At 31.2% G+C, this 14,582-nt stretch overlaps 3 non-coding genes across 3 annotated transcripts; 2 read left to right on the forward strand and 1 right to left on the reverse strand.

Annotated features, from left to right (window-relative positions):
- Positions 1 to 2,049: 2,049 nt before the first annotated feature.
- Positions 2,050 to 2,136, forward strand: TRNAS-GGA (transfer RNA serine (anticodon GGA)). Its single transcript has one exon. It is a non-coding gene; the product is annotated as a tRNA-Ser (tRNA).
- A 1,378-nt stretch (positions 2,137 to 3,514) lies between these two features.
- TRNAT-UGU (transfer RNA threonine (anticodon UGU)) lies at positions 3,515 to 3,587 on the reverse strand. The gene has a single exon. It is a non-coding gene; the product is annotated as a tRNA-Thr (tRNA).
- Positions 3,588 to 6,430: 2,843 nt separating this feature from the next.
- TRNAF-GAA (transfer RNA phenylalanine (anticodon GAA)) lies at positions 6,431 to 6,503 on the forward strand. The gene has a single exon. It is a non-coding gene; the product is annotated as a tRNA-Phe (tRNA).
- Positions 6,504 to 14,582: the final 8,079 nt, after the last annotated feature.

The raw sequence follows: 14,582 nt of genomic DNA on the forward strand, positions 1-14,582 counted from the left end.
TTTTGTATGTTCTCCGTTACTTGTGTGGATAAGGCCTATGTTATAGAGTATATAACTTCGATCATAGGGATCAATTTCTAGTCGCATAGCTTCATAATAATTCTGTAAGGCTTCCGCATAATTTCCTTCGGATTGAGCCGACATCCGTTACGGTCGTCATTCGATTCAACGAATTCTCCGTTCCAAAACCGTACGTGAGATTTTCACCTCATACGGCTCCTCCTTTATGTGCATAATGAGAATAATCCATGGAATTAAAAAAAAGGTCGAAATATTGTCATTATGAACTGAGCGGGGCTAATGTTTTTACAAGAAATCTCTAGCCAACCCTCTTGCAAAAGATCTTTTCTTACCATCAAGCGTGTTCGTACTAGATAAATAAAGTAAACTCCAACAATTTCTTTGTTCTCAACGCTCCTTAATTTCCAGGAATTAGTCACTTCAACAATCTTCGATGGTTATATGGGTATCCAAAGTACGAACAAGATGGATGTTTGTTGTCCCAACCATTTCTCTTAGTTCCGATCCCGATAAGGAAAGGGAATCCTTTATAACAATAACAAAGTTTTCGTGTTGTTGATTCCTAGATGTAGTGCTTCTTCCTCTATGCCGCCTATTGGTACTAGTGTAGTAGGGTTGACCCACAATACAGACCCATAGGTGTAACCTTTCGCTCAATACTCGAATCAACAATTGAAGCATCTGAGGTTGCATTAATCGGGGATACACGACAGAAGGAATTGCTTTATTTATAAACTTCACCTTCAACAAGCGTAGATTTCTTTTTTTTTTTCAATAGTCTTTTTTTTTTTTTTTCTATTCCGAATCATGTGTCTTTTTCCTAAGACTAAGAGCGGTAAAATAAAAATAAAAAAAAAAATATATATAAAATAATTAAAATATATAAAATAATTATAATTATATAATAATAATCAAATCGCACCATCTCTGTAATAAGTAAATGCCTCTTTTTCTCCTGAAGTTGTCGGAATTATTCGTAATAAGATATTGGCTACGATTGAAAAGGTCTTATCAATAAAATTTCCATTTATCCGCGATCTAGGCATAGGTAGCAATCCATTCTATAACTCTTTTCATTACCCCTTCGTGAGAAAAAAAAAAGGATCTCACAAACAAAGGAAGCGTACAGTACGAAATAACATAAAAGCAGACCCATTCCATAAAAAAAAAAAAAAAAAAGATATAGCCCTCTACTTTACTTCAATTTTTTTGGCAGGAATCAAGAAAAAAAAAAAAAAAGAAATATTTGAATCCTATTTTATTTCATCCAAATTTATTAGTATAAGAATTTATTAGTATAAGAATAAAATATAAAAAGAAAAAAGAATTATTACGATTTCATCGAAGTTGAAGAATCAAAAAATTTATCCTACGGATTAGGATAGATTAGCAAAATTAGAGAAGTTTTGATTAAATTATGATAAAAAGAGGAAAAATAATCGAATAATCGTTCTATGATGAAAATAAAATAACTGCCCTTTTTTGTGTTTTGTGCATAGCAGGTATACAACATATAATCAAATATAAAAATCCCTTAGAGGATTTATGAATTTGTAATAGATTTACAGAGTAAGAGGTTGTTGTTGAGAGATCTAAAACTGGAAAAGAATTTTAGAATTCTTATAGAAATGGGGAATTAGAGTCTAAAGAGAATTATGAACTAAAAATATCCATTAAGCATAGTCTAAAAAAAAAAAACCAATCGATTGATTTGATTCGTTTCAATTCATTGATTTAATCCAGTCCGGTAGAAATATCAGAAAAAAGATGGGAGTGCCTTTTTCGCAAACATGAATAGATATATATGGTATATGTTTATCGTATTATATTATTTATTTTTAACAGCCCCCTCACAAAAAAATTTCTTCGAGTCGGGAGGCTAAAGAAAAAGTGCTGAAAAAAGTGATGAAAAGTTTTCTATTTTTATAGCTAGTTTTCTAGTTAGAATTGATATTGTTCGTACCTCTCGAACAATCTAATATGAATAACTCGCTATTCGCTCGGGTTATCGGCCATAATAATTATGTAGGAGAGATGGCCGAGTGGTTCAAGGCGTAGCATTGGAACTGCTATGTAGACTTTTGTTTACCGAGGGTTCGAATCCCTCTCTTTCCGCACCTTCACCTAATTCGCCAATGTAACTGACTACAATGTATCAAATCAAATAAGAACAGATACTAAAGAGTTAGACCCTTCTTTGATATAGATTCTCTATTCCCAATTTCTTTTTAATACGGAATACGTAAAATAGCGTACAGGGGATGAAAATCTACCTACGGATCTATCATACATGAATAGGAGAAAAATAAAATTTCCGAATCAAATCCCTTACCCTGTCTTCCTTTACTTAACCTTAACTCAGGTGAAAAGGGAGCAGAACCCTTGTTTTGTTATTTTAGTTAGGTTTAAGTCTGACGAGAATAATATTCTACGACAAGCAATTCATTTATTTTCAAACCGACCCATTTCCTATCTATTATTTGATTGACTAATCCTTTATATTGTAATGTGTGAAGGGTCAAATGCTTTGGTAATTCCTCATGGGTGGATGAATCAAGATAATTTTGAATCAGAGTTCTAGATTTTTGTTCATCCCTCGCTGAAATAATATCTCGGGGTTTGCAGCGATAACTTGGTATATCTACTGTACGACCATTAACTAAAATATGTCTATGGTTAACTAATTGGCGGGCTTGAGGAATAGTTGAAGCCATACCTAATCGAAAAAGGATGTTATCCAAACGCATTTCAAGTAATTGTAGTAAAACCTGACCTGTTGACCCTTTTGCTTTTCTGGCAATACGAACGTATTTAAGTAATTGTCGTTCTGTAAGGCCATAATGAAAACGCAATTTTTGTTTTTCTTCTAAACGAATACGATATTGAGATTTTTTACCGGAGCGCGATCGGTTTCTAAGATCGCTTCCGGCTCTAGGACTTTTACTAGTTAGTCCCGGTAAAGCCCCCAGACGGCGTATTTTTTTGAAACGAGGCCCTCGGTAACGCGACATAAAGACTCCTTATTAATTTGAATTTTATTGAAATTTCATAAACCTAAATTAAAACTGAACTAAATGAAGCGAAATCGACTGAAGGATTGTACTACAAATATTAATGAGATGAATTGGATCAATATCCATACTTTTTTGTATTGTATATAATGTATATTGTATATAATGTATACAAAAAATAGAAATTAAAATAAAATATATATAATATATAAATATATTAAATATAAAATATATATTAAATATAAAATATAAAAATTAAAATCTAAAAATTAAACCAAAAAAAGTTTCCTTTTTTTTTTTCTTGATTTATTCTGCAAAGATCTAACTCCTCCAATTTTATTCCTAATTGAAAGTTTCTACGACATAATAAACGGATCGTTGACCTTTGGAAAGAAAAGGGGAAAAAGCTTTTTCAATGTTCTTTGATTTCAAAAAAACATTATCAATCATGTAAAAAAGTAAAAAAGCAAACAAATAGAGAAAGCCGGCTATCGGAATCGAACCGATGACCATCGCATTACAAATGCGATGCTCTAACCTCTGAGCTAAGCGGGCTCAAATAATAGAAATTTTGTATCCATAGGAATTCAGCAAACTATTACGATCTTATCTATTAACTATCTATTAGTTATTCATAATTACTATGAATTATTAATATGAATTATAGACTAGAATTTAGAAAAACTAGAATTTTAAATTTTAAATGCCATATTTATGCCATACATAATTTATGCCATATTTAATATAATCATATTTAATATAATGATATATAATAATATATAATAATATATAATAATGGTAGATTCAATCTAATATTCAATCTAATATTGATAGAATATAATAATTAAGAATAGAATAATATAATTCTATTTGATTATATTTTAATCATTCTATTTGATTATATTTTAATCATATTAAAAATGATATTTTAATTTAATCATATTTTAATTTAATCATATTAATATTTAATAACATTATATTTAATAATATTAAATTATAATAATATTATTATAATTTAATTCTAATTTTATTATAATTATAAAAATTATAAAAATAAATTATAAATATATTTATAATTTTTATAATTATTTATTATTTATCTCTATATTATATATTTTTATTTTATATTTATTTTATTATATGTTATCTTTATTCTATTAGTCTATTCTATTTAGTATTCTATTCTATTTAGTATTATATTCTATTTAGTATTATATATATAATTTAGTATTATATATATATTAGTATAATATTAGTATACTAAGTATAATATTACTATATTTTTTATTTTATATTTTTAGTATTTTTTAGTATATTTTTAGTATATTTTACATTTAAATTATATATAATTTTTTTTTTTTATATAGATATAGATATAGATTTAATTTAATAGATAGATTTAATTTTAATATAGATAGATAGATTTAATATAGATTTAATTTATTTATATTTAATATTTATTTATATTTAATATAGATTTAATATATATTTAATTTATTTATATTTAGTTTAGAATTATAAATAGAGTCTAATAATTAGATAATTATAGTGAAAATATTTTTATGCATTTATATATAATTTATATTTATATATAATTTATATATATATTATCATTATATAAATGATACGTTATAAGTCTAAATAATTAGAATGAAACTTTGTTTTTTAGACTAACTAATTCGAATTATCTTCGAAGTCGAAATAGAAATGAATGGAATAATTAGTTCTAGCTATTATGCTATTATACTAGAAAATAAATAATTAATAATGAATAAATTTTAAAATGAATAAATTTTAATAATGAATAAATTCAATTTTCATTTTTATTTTTATTTTTTTAGTTATCTTATTATGGTTATATAGGATAGTCTAATAAAAGAATAAGAATCAAAATAAAATTAAAGAAAAAAGAAAAGATGCAACCCATAGAAATGAAATCCAGATCATAATGAGAGATGAGAGACTCCTTTCTTTTGTTTTCATTCATAAAGGCGGAAGCTAAGACGAAAAAAAAAAAAAAAATCGACCGTTCGAGTAAATTGCCTGAGAAAACTGAGAGTAAGGGGGGCATATATATGTTATGGAATATCCATCTATATTGAATTGCGAATACAGAAATGATAAAATATTTTCTGATTGGACCAAATAAATACGGGTCTCCGATAGAGACGAAAGAAGATAAACAAACAAGAAATAAAATAGGTAAAGACCCTTCGATATAAGAATCAGTATCTATATCTACTAAATTCAATACTAAATTCAACGGTTTTCGCATAAAAAGAAAGAAAATAAATAAATGAAAGAAAGGGGAAAGGAAGGGAAGGAGAAAGGGGGAAGGAAGTGCATCCTAATGAGATCCTAATCTCAAGACACAAAGGGGATATGGCGAAATTGGTAGACGCTACGGACTTAATTGGATTGGATTGAGCCTTGGTATGGAAACCTACTAAGTGATAACTTTCAAATTCAGAGAAACCCCGGAATGAAAAATGGGCAATCCTGAGCCAAATCCTATTATTTTACGAAAATAAACAAAGGTTCAACAAGCGAGAATAATAAAAAAGGGATAGGTGCAGAGACTCAATGGAAGCTATTCTAACAAATGGGGTTGACTGTTGGTAAAGGAATCCTTATATCGAAACTCCAGAAAGGATGCAAGATATACCTATATAAAATATAAAATAAATAGGTATACTAATGAAAAACCAAAAAAGACGACTCGAACCCGTATTTTTTTTATTTATATGCAAAATCAATTTATATGAAAAATAAAAAGAATTGTTGTGAATCGATTCCAAGTTGAAGAAAGAATCGAATAGAATATTCATTAATCAAATCATTCACTCCATAGTCTGATAAATCTTTTGAAAAACTGATTAATCGGACGAGAATAAAGATAGAGTCCCGTTCTACATGTCAATATCAATACCGACAACAATGAAATTTATAGTAAGAGGAAAATCCGTCGACTTTAAAAATCGTGAGGGTTCAAGTCCCTCTATCCCCAACCCCAAAAAGCCCGTTTGCTATCTATTTATTTTATCCTACCCTTTTTGTTAGTGGTTCAAAGTTCCTTATGTTTCTCATTCATCCTATTCTTTTCCATTTTACAAGCGTATCCTAGCAGAATTTTGTTCTCTTATCACAAGTCTTGTGATATGATATATTGTGATATATATATGATATACGTACAAATCAACACCCTTGAGCAAGGAATACCTATTTGAATGATTCATAATCCATATCATTACTCATACTGAAATTTACAAAGTCTTCCTTTTAAAGATCCAAGAAATTCCCCTTTTAATTTAATACTTTTTCGTTTTTTTTTTTGTTTTCATTTTTAAGTGACATAGACCCAAGTCATCTAGTATTATGAGGATAATGCGTCGGTAATGGTCGGGATAGCTCAGTTGGTAGAGCAGAGGACTGAAAATCCTCGTGTCACCAGTTCAAATCTGGTTCTCGGCGTATGATTAATTTGTATGAGTATCTACTCTACAAATTAATTGATATAGATCGACATAATACATACTTATCTAGCTAGCTATCTGGAAGTAAACCCTCTCTTTATTTATTTTTTTTTTTTTTTTTGTTTCTATTTTTTAGATGAGCAAAGAGTCTATTATAATTATAATGTAGTAAAAAAAATAAATAATGTAGTAAAAGAAAAAAATTTCATTATCTTTCCTCTTCTTTTTTATTTGTTCACGCTGTGGCTCCTCACATTCAAAAAGAATGTTAATACTTCATACATATTTAATTAAAAAAAAAGATTAAAATAGTTGGTTGAAAGGCCCAACCAAAAGTCTGGTCTAGAGGAGTTCAAGGATAGAAATAACCAAGACTCATCTCAGCTACAGTACAAATAGAATCCGATTCCCTTTCATTTATTTATTTGTATTCTCTTTCATATTCCATTTCTTCATTCCTTTCTATGTGACTCTCTAGAGTTCATCTAAGTGATGTGCGCGATACAAAGTTCACGGTATAGAACCCTTGTTGTTCATCCTATTGTCTCGGCTCGTCCGAAATAAAATAAAAAGGTATCTTCAAAAATCGAGAATTTCAATGATGTATTGTCTTTTATTTCTTTTTATTTATTAGCCTATCCATAAGAATACGAATGAAACCTCAATTCCTCCGTTTGAGCTAGAAGAGAATGTACAAATATTCCTTGAATATTTGAAGTTGTAATTAGTTTCTTATCATTCAATGAGCGTCTTGTATTTCATAAAAATTGGGGGCAATGTAATCCTTACGTAAAGGCCACCCTATCCAACTTTCGGGCATTAAGATACGTTTCAGTCGTGGATGATTCTCATAAGAGATTCCCAACATGTCATAAGATTCTCGTTCTTGAAAATCCGCACTTTTCCAAACCCAGAAAACAGACGGAATTCTAGGGTTACTCCTTGGAGCAAATACTTTTATACATACTTCTTCCGGTTGATCTACACCATACTCTATTCTCGTAAGATGATACACACTGGCTAACAGTCCGCCTGGTGCTACATCATAAGCACATTGGGAACGTAGATAATTGTAACCATATACATATAAAATAACAGCAATGGAATGCCAATCCTCGGGCTTTATTTGTAAAGTCTCTATTCCTTGGTAATCGAAGCCCAAAGATCTATGAACTAGCCCGTGTTTGACTAGCCAAACAGACAAACGGCCCTGCATCTTTTTTATCTCTCCCGCACTTTTCTTTTTTATTTGTAATTTGTATAAGATAAGTATTTCACATTTACGATGAAATCGAATTTATGAAGATTAATTCGTTGTTTGTTATTCTGTTTCTGAATCCTACCTAATTCACTAATTCGTGGGAAGATATTGAACTTTTGTAGTTGAAAAATGTTTCAGGAGGAATCTCTGAAGTAGATGGTGGTTGATAGAGTAATCCTTGATTATAATTTCCAGTATGAGTACTGCGTACAAGACAAAACTTGTGATTGGTAGTAAAACACCGATCCCCCTGTTGAGATCTAATTCGATCTTCATAGATTTCGCGAGATATTTTCTTACGAAGTTTTGTTATAGCATCTATAACTGCCTCGGGTTTAGGGGGACAGCCCGGCAAATAGACATCCACAGGAATTAGCTTATCGACTCCCCGAACAGTACTATAAGAATCAGTACTGAACATCCCTCCTGTAATTGTACACGCGCCCATAGCAATAACATATTTAGGTTCGGGCATTTGTTCATATAATCTCACTAAAGAGGGAGCCATTTTCATTGTTACTGTTCCAGCTGTTAAAATTAGGTCCGCTTGTCTAGGACTCGATCTTGGGACCAGCCCATAACGATCAAAGTCGAATCGTGAGCCTATTAATGAAGCAAATTCAATGAAGCAACAACTGGTACCATAAAGAAGCGGCCATAAACTGGAGAGTCTTGACCAATTTGAAAGATCATTTAATGTAGTTGAAATAACTGAGTTTTGGGTTGTTCGATCAAGTAAGGGAAATTCAATGGAATTCATACTCAATGTTATTATTATTTTTACTTTTTTCTTTCTTTTTATTATCTGAATATTCAGGAACTAAGACCATTCCAATGCTCCTTTTCGCCATGCATAAACTGAACCAACAATTAGGATAAGCACGAAAATTAAAGCTTCTATGAATACGGGTACCCCCAATACATCGAAACTCATTGCCCATGGATAAAGAAAAACCGTTTCAACATCAAAAACAACAAAAACTAGAGCAAACATATAATAACGGATTCGAAATTGTAACCAAGCATCGCCCATTGGTTCTATACCCGATTCATAACTAGAAAGTTTTTCTGGACCCTTTCTAATCGGGGCTAAAACTCCAGAAATTAGAAATGCCAAAATAGGAATAGCACTTGATATTATTAGAAATGCCCAGAAAATATCATATTCGTAAAGCAGAAACATAGACGAACTCCTATGAATGTGAAAAATAGACCGGATTAGTCGATTCGACCTGGAATTCATTGTCAAGTCATCCACAACTGTTTGTTTAGTCAAACCAACAATTCAGTTTGATCGAATCGTCTAGTTTCGTTTGTTTGCTGTTGCGTTTTAAGATTTATTGATTGGAATTAATCCTATTTACATTTCACTTATTTCGATTTAATTTCGATATAGTACTAATTTGTATTCGATATAGTACTAATTTGTATAGTAATAGTATAAATAGATATTTATACTATTACATTTATACTATTACATAGATATTTATACTATTACTATATAGTATAGTAGAATACTATACAAATCCAAAACAAGTAAAACTTTTTTGTTTTCACTTCATTTCGTATTTTTCTAAATAAAAGGAATTCTAATATATAACTAATATCTAATATGTATTAGAAATAAAAAAAAAAAAAAAAAACCTTTTCTCTTTTCTATTATCTTATTATCTATTATATATATAGAATATATATAGAATATAGAATAAATTTATATATATATTATATAGTATATTATATAGTTATATATAGAATATAGAATAAATTTATATATAGTTATATATAGAATACATTTTTTATTTTCTATCTATATTTTATAGATATTATATCTTTTTATAGATATTATCTATATATATATTATCTATATATATATATTTAATATATATTATATATATTTATGAGATTCTGTTGAAATGCGCTTTTGTTTTCAGTTTCTGAGCGATCTCCCTGTGAGCGAGCTTATGGGAATGATTTTAACCAAGCAACTGGAAGCGACCAGTTCCAATCAACAAAGAATACAATAATTAGGAAAAAAACTATACAACTTTTTTTATTTGTATTTGGATATTCTTTATTGTTTTAGTTTGCTTTAGTTTTAAGAATATTATTTTCATTTCATTTTTATTAATTTAATAAATATTTTTTTATTAATTTAATAAATATTTTAAATTAATAAAATATAAAAATTAATAAAATATAAAAATTAATAAAATATAAAAATTAATAAAATATAAAATAAAAATATAAAATATAGGGCTATACGGACTCGAACCGTAGACCTTCTCGGTAAAACAGATCGAACTGATTATTATCAAAATGATTCGACCTATTTCAAAGACCCAACATGCATTTTTTTGCATTGGGCTCTTTCATTAACTGATAGAAATATCAGTTAGTCTACCATATATATATTTTTTCTCTTAGAAAAAAAAGGAAGATGGTTCCATGTGCTCTGATTCATTACTGATACAGGAGCACTACCAAAGTGTTTCAAAGAAGGGAAAGTTTATCTTGACGTAGGTCTGCTTCTGGCCTAGATCAACCTAAGTTAAATGAAGTCTCTATCATCCTGATTAAAAAATCAAAGATGAAACTTCATACACCTTAAGATTCATAGGACGAAAAGAGAATTTTTGAGGTCCTTATACTCATTATGCCTAGCATTGAATAGACTGGGTATTCGCCCTATCAATATCTCAAATCAATGATAGGTTCGATTCGGATCCTGCTCCTGCCTAAACGGCACCCGAATCGAACCAAACCATTTGTCAGGCTATTGTTCTCTTGTTTTGTTCCTTCAAAGTAATGGAGTAAGACATCGATTTCTCAAAAGGATCAATTTTTTTTGATTGCATGATAGACTCCCCTGAAAAACATTGGCGCGCGTGTAAACGAGGTGCTCTACCTAACTGAGCTATAGCCCTTGTGTTTGTGATACATATTTTATCATATTATTTAGATAATTTCTTGTCAAGATGAATATTACATGATCCAACATCATAATCATACCTTTTTGGTCGGTTTGATTGGTATTGCTTAGAAGTAATATCGGATTTATAATCCATCGATGTGATAGGTCCCTTTTCTTTCTCTTTATGATTCCTTATGATAATAAATGACCTACTTAACTCAGTGGTTAGAGTATTGCTTTCATACGGCGGGAGTCATTGGTTCAAATCCAATAGTAGGTAGAACTTATTAGATACCATTGATCCCGGTGTCTAATAAGTTTTTCTACCCACCTTCTTTTATTGATTTTCTATCTTTTTCATCCTATTCTATTTCCGTTTTCAATTTTCAAATTTTTCGTTAGATCAAATTTCACTATTTCACTTTTGATTGTATTTGATTCTATTTAATCAGCAGAATAAAAATGGGATGTAGAAACGAAAGTTCTGTTTATACGGAAATTCTTTCGATTAACCAACTAGTTACGAAATCGCGTTGATAGCCTTTACTCGTGTCCTAGCCCATCTGAGAGCTAGATTTGCCTCAATTGTTTGCCTCTTGCCTTCAGCTTTCCTCAAGTTAGCTTCCGCTATTTCAAGAGCTTGCTGAGCTTCTTGTGGATCAATGTCACTACCCTTTTCCGCATCCTTTCCAAAAATAGTGATTTCATTATTGACTATTCTAGCAAAACCACCCATCAGAGCCATCGTTAACCATTGGTCGTTAAGGCGTATTCTCAAAATACCTATATCTACAACTGTGGCAATAGGCGCGTGATTTGGTAATACGCCAATTTGTCCGCTATTAGTAGATAAAATGATTTCTTTCACTTCTGAATCCCAAACAATTCGATTATGGGTGAGTACGCAAAGATTTAAGGTCATTTATTCAATTTGCTCTCCATTTCTAAGTTCGTAGCCTTCGCAGTAGCTTCATCGATGTTACCTACCAAATAAAAGGCCTGTTCAGGAAGACCGTCTAATTCTCCGGAAAGGATCAATTGAAATCCTCTAATTGTTTCTGCTAGGCCAACATATTTCCCCGGGGAACCAGTAAATACTTCCGCTACGAAAAAGGGTTGTGATAAGAAACGCTCAATTTTTCGCGCTCTTGCTACGGTTAAGCGATCCTCTTCGGACACTTCGTCCAACCCCAGGATAGCTATAATGTCCTGAAGTTCTTTGTAACGTTGTAAGGTTTGCTTAACCCTTTGCGCAGTTTCATAATGTTCCTTTCCAACGATTCGAGGTTGGAGCATAGTTGACGTTGAGTCTAAAGGATCTACCGCTGGATAGATACCTTTGGCAGCTAATCCTCTTGATAGTACGGTAGTAGCATCTAAATGCGCAAATGTTGTGGCAGGGGCAGGGTCGGTCAAATCATCCGCGGGTACATAAACTGCTTGAATAGAAGTTATGGATCCCTCCTTGGTAGAAGTAATTCTTTCTTGTAAAGAACCCATTTCGGTACTAAGGGTGGGTTGATAACCCACAGCGGAAGGCATTCTACCCAATAAGGCAGATACTTCGGATCCCGCTTGGACAAAACGGAAGATATTGTCTATAAATAGAAGTACGTTTTGTTTATTAACATCTCGGAAATATTCCGCCATAGTTAGGGCAGTCAACCCAACTCTCATACGAGCTCCTGGCGGTTCATTCATCTGACCGTAGACTAAAGCCACTTTTGATTCCGCAAGATTTTGTTCATTAATTACTCCAGATTCTTTCATTTCCATGTAAAGATCATTTCCTTCACGAGTACGTTCACCTACTCCGCCAAATACGGATACACCCCCATGAGCTTTGGCAATGTTGTTGATCAATTCCATAATGAGTACTGTTTTACCTACCCCAGCTCCCCCAAATAGTCCGATTTTTCCTCCACGACGATAAGGAGCTAAAAGATCGACTACTTTAATTCCTGTTTCAAAAATAGATAATTTTGTATCTAATTGTATGAAAGCGGGCGCAGGTTTATGAATAGGGGATGTTGTGCGAGTATCTACAGGACCTAAATTATCAACGGGCTCCCCAAGCACGTTAAAAATTCGTCCTAGGGTCGCTCCGCCGACTGGAACACTTAGAGGAGCTCCCGTGTTAATCACTTCCATTCCTCTCATTAGACCATCTGTAGCGCTCATAGCTACAGCTCTAACTCGATTGTTTCCTAATAATTGCTGTACCTCACAAGTTACATTAATTTGTTGACCGATGGTATCTCGACCCTTAACTACCAAAGCGTTGTAAATATTAGGCATCTTGCCCGGGGGAAAGGCTACATCCAGTACTGGACCGATGATTTGAGAAATACGTCCCAGATTTTCTTTTTCAAGCGTGGAAACTCCAGGAACAGAAGTAGTAGGATTTATTCTCATAATAAAATAAAGTGAAATATGTCAATTTTTTTTTTCGAAAATTTTCTAATAAAAAAAATCTTCGACAGCAAGTTGATCGGTTAATTCAATAAGAAATGGGGATTAGCACTCGATTTCGTTGGTACCATCCAATTGAATGCAATTCAATTGGATTGTTTCCTTATTCAATGAAGGAATTTTTAAGTTCAACCAACCTATTTGCAAAATATCAAGTGGATAAATAAATAACAATTTTGAGAGAGTCTTTCATTTGTCTATCATTGTCTTTCATTTGTCTATCATTATAGGCAATACCATCCATATTATCTATGGAATTCGAACCCGAACTCTATTTACGATTCCTTATTTCTATCTCATTAGCCCTTATTTCATTTCGTATTTTATTTTAGCATATCGATTTTTTTTTACGTCCAACCTATCCCCCCTTTTTCCATCTATATTCCTTTTTTTTCATTTCATAAACGAATTACGCATATTTTCACATCTAGGATTTACATATACAACATATATTACTGTCAAGAGTGAATTTCTTATTCTTTCTTATTTCTTATTATTGAATTTATATTATTTCTTATTTTATATTATTTCTTATTATCTTATTATCTTATTATTGATTATTATTGACTATTGACTTATTATTGAATTTATATTATTATAGTATTATCTTATTATTGACTATTGACTTATTATTGAATTTATATATTTTATATTTAATTTATATATTTTATATATATATTTTATATTTATAATTCTAATTATAATTATATATTTATAATATTTCTATTTCATTTATTTCATTTTCATTTCGATTCAAAAAAAAAGTAAGGAATTCTAAACTTGAAAAACACGGATTGGGTTGCGCCATACATATGAAAGAATATAGAATATGAAAGAATATAGAATAATGATGTATTTGGCGAATCAAATACCATGGTCTAATAAGGAACCTTTCGGATTAGTTGATAATTTTTTGAAAGATTTCTTCGAAAAGGTTTCATTAACTCCTAATTTATGCCGAGCAGACCTTGTTGTTGCGAAAATTTTCAATTCATGAGTTGTAGGGAGGGGCTTATGTCACCACAAACAGAGACTAAAGCAAGTGTTGGATTCAAAGCTGGTGTTAAAGAGTATAAATTGACTTATTATACTCCTGAATATGAAGTCAAAGATACTGATATCTTGGCAGCCTTCCGAGTAACTCCTCAACCCGGAGTTCCGCCCGAGGAAGCAGGGGCAGCAGTAGCTGCTGAATCTTCTACTGGTACATGGACAACCGTGTGGACCGATGGGCTTACCAGCCTTGATCGTTACAAAGGGCGATGCTACCACATTGAGCCCGTTGCTGGAGAAGAAAATCAATATATATGTTATGTAGCTTACCCCTTAGACCTTTTTGAAGAAGGTTCTGTTACTAACATGTTTACTTCCATTGTGGGTAATGTATTTGGGTTCAAAGCCCTGCGCGCTCTACGTCTAGAGGATCTGCGAAT

This window comes from Durio zibethinus, unplaced genomic scaffold (genome assembly GCF_047325235.1).
Source record: "Durio zibethinus cultivar Kanyao isolate XHJ-2024 unplaced genomic scaffold, ASM4732523v1 HiC_scaffold_131, whole genome shotgun sequence".
NCBI lineage: Eukaryota > Viridiplantae > Streptophyta > Magnoliopsida > Malvales > Malvaceae > Durio > Durio zibethinus.